Source organism: Triturus cristatus, chromosome 9 (assembly GCF_964204655.1).
Source record: "Triturus cristatus chromosome 9, aTriCri1.1, whole genome shotgun sequence".
Lineage (NCBI taxonomy): Eukaryota > Metazoa > Chordata > Amphibia > Caudata > Salamandridae > Triturus > Triturus cristatus.
In genome coordinates, this window is record NC_140592.1 from 960549127 (window position 1) to 960556517 (window position 7391).

A 7391-nucleotide genomic window follows, 5' to 3' on the forward strand; every position below is an offset into this window, starting at 1 on the left:
GCCAAAAAGCGCGGGAACTTCACTGCACATGTGTATACTGCACCTACGTAGTATGACGTCTTCTATGGTTGGATGAAACTTTGCAGCTGCGCAATAGCTCTTCATATGGCCGCTTGAAACTCACATGATAATGCGTATGCTATTACTTAAACTAAACCTTACAAGTTCTACTAAACACTAATGTGAAAGATTAAAATAAGTAAATGGGGATAGAGTAGAGATAAGTGGCCTTTTTCTGGTTTTATTATTAGTTCATATTTGGGCCTCGGAGGGTGACTGAAATCCCTACCCTACCTGACTTGTGCGCAGTCACACAAAAAACTGCCAGAAACCATGATGGCACAGTTGAAACACAGCCAAGGCCACACTGGACAGAGACGCCTGAGAACTCCACCTATTGACCCGGATGAAGGACAAAACTTAAATAATCTTTCAAAATGTATTGATCATAACGTGAAATGCGGGTGGGACTAAAGCTTTGGGAAAGTAAACTAAGGGGCGTAAACATAGAACAATGGTCTTAAGAAAATTATTACTTTTAGTATGGTGTGATGAATTCTCCCCCTTGCCTTGTCCAATCAGAATAGGAGAAAACACAATATTGAAACATTGGGGGGTGGTACACTAACACAGAATAGTATAATTGATGTAGGTTAGTTAGTTAGTTGTCAGACCCCAGACAGCAGACGCAGACCCGTCACGCAGACCAAGACCCAACTTCTATGCTGCCACAAACGCTGTCCGAGACGCTGTCTCAGACCTTTCAGATGCCAGAGACCCTGCTCAAAAGACCAAAATACTGATGGATAATCCAATCATCTAGAGTTGCGGAAGAACTATTCGAGGAGAGTAGTGCCAGAGAGGGGTGCCACGCAGGCGTTGCACTTAGAAGAGGTCACCTTCCCGGTCTTGAACCTGTCTTGATCTTCAGCTCCCGTCCTGTTTGGGAGGCCTTCACCCGACTCCTAGGCCAGGGGTTTGGTCATCGCCCTATCCTAGGTAATTATAAATCTGTGTAGTATGTCCTTGTACTGCACTCTATTTTTCTCCCTCTCCAGGTACCATCTTCATTGATCATTTGTTCGTGACTTTGCTTTGGTTGACTTCTTCTTGAAGAAAGAAGGTGTTAAACTGTATTTGGTTTTGACTCACAAAATTATTGATTAAAGATTTTAAAACTTTTCGAGTTTGTGGTTATTTCAAAGGTAAAGTTAATGTCATTTTTACTTTAAACTAACTCAGCAACCTGATTCATTGAGTAAAGGAAAATTATTGACAAGGAGATCGAGTTGGTAAGATTTGCTAAAGGTAAATATATAATTACAGGTAAATCACAAAATTGACGACAGCGGGTTTTTACTAGCTTACTTGTATGAATGTTATGGACCCAGGTGAGTATATGGTATGTGTGAGTAACCCAAGCTGGTAACCCGCTCCATCACTATCCTTGGCACTGATGTACCGCTTTAAATCTTTTTGTACATGAAATTTGGAACACATTTGTCGTTTTTTGGTATCCACTTGTACATGTCCTAGATCGAGGCTAAATCCCATAAAATTCACTTTAAATCTTTTTACCACTGTAATAGGAATTTGTTGTTATTTTTCAATAAAATCACATTTTCTATTTTATGTTTTTTTTCACAAAATAATGTTTTTATTGAAAATAAAAACACTACCACATATATTAGTGCATTTACATAGTTACTGACATCATTCCTCATATAAGCATACGGTATACATTAGAGAGCAGTTGCTTGAACTAGGTGATTTGATGCTCTGCGCCCCAGTAACTAAGTAAGTATCTGACTACTGTGGGAGTTACTATAGGCACTTCTGGTGGCACTGAGATCCCTGATCCTAGTATTTTATAAATGTGGACTTCTCAACGTGAGATCTCTGGTGAAGCACTCAGCTGAGGTGCATTTGTTACTTCAATCGGGGGACAGGGAGGCTCTATTCTTGACTGAAGCCTGGACTACAATGGATCCTTTACCTCACAGGGTTTGAAAGGAACAGGCGGCAGAACTTTTCCCATGGATTTTGCAAATTTGTTGCCATTCTTTGCAAACTGGTGAAGTTCCAGCAGTTTGGAAAAGGACAATCGCTTTACATTCATTAAAAAAAGTAATCGTTGGGCCATACAATCTTAAGCAACTACAGAACAATTTCTCTTCTACCGTATCCCGTAAAGATTCTGGAACTTTTTGTTAGAAAAACGTTATCTCAGTTTCTGGAAGTCAATCAAATTTTGGAAGAAGAGCAATTCAGTTTTCAACCTAGCCATGGGACTGAAACAGCGTTGCTCACTTCTATGGATGAGCTTAGAATGAAAGTCGACAACGGTCAATCTGTGGTCCTGATCTTGTGAGATCTGTCTGTCGCGTTCTATTCCGTAAACCACAATATGCTTTCGGCTAGACCAACCTCAATTGGAGTCATGGGCACAGTTGCCAAGTAGCTTCATTCCTATTTGTCTGATAGACAGCAAGCGGTGTCCCTTACACCTTTTCGCTCTGAGATTAGGACTGCTCAATATGGCATCCCACAAGGGTTGTCAATTAGCCCTATTCTCTTTAATACATACCTAAGTCCTTTGATTTCACGTTTTAATTTGCACAACGTCAGCCTAGTCAATTATGCTGATGACACTCAACTTATCTTATCATTAGAAGGAAATCATAGGATGGCAATCGGGTTTATGAATGATATCATCAGCACGTTTAAATACAACTCTTGGAAGTTTAATGAAAACAAGACTGAATTTCTTTGCTGCTCAGCAATGAAGGCCCAGGCTCTGCTTCCCTTTAACCTCTGGCCAGTTCCCTCTGATGAGACTCCCGTTCCATCAGAGACTGTTAGGAATCCGGGGGGCTATCTTTGACAGAAATCTGAGCATGGAATCTCATGTGAATAAGACTGTTGGGTCTTGTTTCAATTTAAATAGAGCACTATGTAACGCTCTTCCGATACTGCCTACTTCATCTAGAGCCCTGCTAGTCCATAGTGTCATCCTAAGCAGGCTTGATAATTGTAATGGATTGTTGCTGGGAGCCCCAGAATACCTGCTTAATTGGCTACACAGAGGCCAAGCAGTGGAGGATAAATGAGCCCTGAATATACCCAGAAGGTCATCTGTATCACTGGCCTTGGAAGATTTACATCAGTTACCACAGAGACAAAGAATTAGGTTCACAGCCCCCTGTATCATCTATGACTTGTTTCATGGATGTGGCCCAATTCCTCTGCAAATAAGATTAAATGGTATGTCCCAGGCAGGAACCTACTATGCTCCTCATTAGCTAATCTGGCCTATGTAGTCAAAGTCAGAAAAACAAGAAAGGGGCAAGAGCCTTCATGATTGCAGCCCCACAAGTATGGAATAATCTTTCAGACACCTTGAGATATTCCCCCAACTAACTGCATATTAGAAAGGCACTACAAACGGGTTCCCTAAAGCTGTTAAATAGTGTTAAACAGTGTCTTTTTTGGCAAACTTAATTGTTGTTTACACTGTAGGAACCACACTCTCCTTTTCCTCCCCTGTATTTTCCTCAGTGCCAGGATACCTGTTAGGTCACAGTACTTTATAAATGATATAAATAAATAACTATCTAAATAAGATGATCCACTTAGCTGATTTGTTCAGTTCTTTATGCCTTATGTTGGTTTACCAATTGTCTCCTCATCACGTCTAACTGCCTGTCTACCACTACATCTGTCTGATTGTAACTCTATCTTGACTCTATTTTTGATTGACCTCTTTCTATACTTCATCCCTTGATGAAAGTCAGTACTCTCACCTTCTTTGCATCACTTTTTCCCTGTTTGTAGCTCTCCCTGTCTCCCGCACTCTATTATTTTATATATCCCTGTTGCCCTATTACTCTAGTTACCTCTTCTTCTTTCTACCCCTCTGCATCTCACCTTTCTCTCTTTACCTTATGTCTCTCCCTGTCTTACCTTTCTCATTACCTCCCCTCTAGTTCTACCTCTATTCCACCTCTACTTCATGAATCTTGCCATGCTGATCTCTTTCTATCTCTCCTTCTCCACTCCACAACTTCTCTTACTCACCAGAGTTGGAGATAACTGTCTGCACAAAGAGGTGCACACATCATCAATGCAGTGCTTGTATTTTCACTCTTGTATCAAGAACAAAAGGAGTGAAGGGTGGTTTATTTGTGATTAGCGATATTCTAAAACTAAAGTTACAATTTCAATTGTTAGGAGCATATATCTTAATTTAATACTAGTGCTAAGCAAACAAATGATGGATGGAATGCTGAATAAATCATACATTCACTCCAGACAAGAGACTTGGGTTTAAATCCATCATCTTTTACTCACCATGCCACCCCAGTTTGGTCCCAGCCATATGCAAATCAGTCTTGACACTGCTCCTCATAGGAACAGTCCAGCACAAACTGCCAAGCCAGGTCTTCCCTGGACTGGAAAAAAGCATCCTGGGACTGATTTGGGGGTTTTACCCCTCATCAGCCAGGCTAGTTTGAATCCAGGACAGGAATGCACAATGATATTTCATAAATACATTGTATTCCTGCCCTTTTACATTGGCGTAGGGCAGCACAGCAAGAAGAGTTGCGGCACTGCCCCACGCCAATATCTCATAAATTAGACCCTGAATTCCAAATAAAATGTTGTTGCTGCAAATGAAAACTAGCAACGACACAGCCAACAGGTCAAGTGGTGGATTTCAGCCTTTTGGCTCAGTCAGTTCTTGTTTTGTCTTCTGAAAGTTTTGGCAAAACTTTATTGTTGGGGAAGCTTATGGGCCCTCGTCTATCTAAGCAAAAAATAAAAATGCCCCAAAATATTTTTTGGTCTCTAAAAGCACAAATTGCAAAAGTAGTCCCTACCACTGAAGTGAAGTGCTCTGCCGTTGCTCACCGTGAAATTAGCGAATGGTGAAGTTGGCTGACCCTGTACTGGGCAGAAGAGAAATGTGACTAACTCAATAAGAGATGGATGGAAAGGGATAGCCTTAAACCCACTTCAAGAATACACATTATGCATATAGTTTTAGTAGCATTTTTTTTTTTACAGAGTTTTATATAGCACGAACTTGACCCGAAGGTATCGGGTATCAGAGCACTTTACATAGCACCAGTTGCGTTACGAGGACACATTCATTTTTTTAGGCATGGGGAGATTAAGTGATTTACCCAGAATCACAGAATGTTCAGTGTCATTGGCGAGACTCTAATCTGGTTTCCCAGATTCAAGGTCGACCGCCCTAGCCATTAGGCCAACTCCTCTCCCCAATCATCAAAGGGTTTCTGCTAATCCCTGATCTAGAAATACTATATCCAGTTAAAAAATAAGGGGTCTATTAGGATGGCAGTCGGAAAATCTCCCCGACCGCCATGGTAGTGGGAAAAGACCGCCCGCAAGGACCACGGCATAACTGCCGGTCCAATTAGGATGCTCCGCAGTCGAAATCCGAACGTGGCGATTGGATTCTGGTAATTAACATTGTGGCCGTTGCTGCTGCCAGCAGCACCGCCGCGGTGTGAAAAGGAGCGTCATGCATGTCACTGCACTGCGTGGCAGGCACTGCACAGTGCCTGCCACCTGGTACAGGGACATGTACCCCCCAGTGCACCCACACACACCCGCAACACATTGGGGGCCCGCAATGGGCCCCCGGAGACATTCTCGGCATGCCTTTCCATGGCGGTGGAACCGCCGCGGAATGGTTGGCTACCACTGGCATCATAATCGTGCCGGCGGTGCTTGGCCCTGATCCACAACAATTGTAGCAGTCCAGCTATGCCCGCCAGGCAAGTGGGTGGACTGCAACTGGCAGAAAAGTGGCAGGTGGAAAAGCACACCGCGGCGGTCACGACCGTGATGCTAATCGGACCGGCGGTTTTCCGGGTTTTGATGGCGGGCGGATGGCCGCCATCCTAATAGACCCCTAAATGTCTCTCTTTTGGTACTATTTGGATGGCACTCTTCAGGAAGCTAGAGCTGCCATCCATTGTTTCTGAAAATGTTTATTGCAATATTGTTTAGCATCACTGGGGTGAGAATTAGCAAACAACGAGTAACAAATAGGGGTCTCTAAGATGTATCTTGTGTAGGGCCCCAGACTCCTTAATGCCACTGGCCTCTTCTTTAGGGGATATGACAAAAGAAATTTTGTTTTGAAGTCTCTTTGGATAGACTATAGAAGTAAGATTATATTTTTAAGCCCTCTATATTGCTTTTTAAAATATAATTGTACATGATATTGGGTTTTTGTAACTTTGTGAAGTTTTAGTAGTTTTTGTGTTATAAGTTGTTATCATTTTAAATTTAGGTATGTTTTTCATGTGGTTTTGGTTTCTTATTTTAAGTTTGCTTTTTCATTTTTTTGGCAGGTTGTTATGTTTTCATTTATTAAATTGATGAGTATTTATTGATTTTGTTCAGTTAATAAACAGATATCTCTAAAAAGTATTTGTTTATTTGTTAATGAGATATTTGATTGTGTTATTTATTGCTTTTAGTGTCTAGTGTTATCATTTTTTCAAAAGTGTATTGTTATTTTTTCAGGCATTAATTTGTTTTGTGCTAATACGGCATTAGGGTGAGAAGTATTTTAGATATATTTTTCTATTTTCTTATTGATATATGTTTTAATATATTTTATCATGTTAAAAATGGATTTTAAACGTTTATGGAAAAATATGTTTGTTGTAAACCGGGCAACCGGGTCAGCAGTCACCAGGTTTCCAAGCACAACGGTAGCTTGGCTCGAGCGGTTGGGGTACAGGCACCGTGTGAAGCGTACGTCAAACCCTCACAATAACCATGCGTTCATCCGTTCCAAAAACGACACTACACCGTAAAAATTATGAAAGAAAGTAGCTTGTCTTTATCTTTTTCTCTTAGTTGCAGGTTTCATAAAAATAAATACAATACAATAAGATTTTCCTCAAAAGAGCAGGTCAAATAAATAATACCACAGTGAGGTTTCAATACATAGGATCAGGTCATAAATAAGCACGGAATAAATATAGGTGCAATAAATACAGAGGGCAATTAAATACTGTCAGACAATAAATACTATGCAGGATTAAATACAGTCAGACCATAAATAAAACGCCTTCAATAAATAATATAAGCAATCAATTACAATTGCAAATCAGATCACATTTATGAGGTAGTCTGGTTTTACTATGCCCAAGTACAGCTTGTGGTCATTTGGATGACATGGGGGGGTGTCCCACCTAGATTGGTCAAGGCTGGGCCTGAACTGAGGTAGAATAAGGGTAACCTAAGGATCTGGCTCCCCCAAAATACACAACCCCACCCAGAGGTCACTACACCAGTCTCAGTTCACCCCTGGCACTCCCAGGCTGGTTCTAACACCCCTCTAGCCC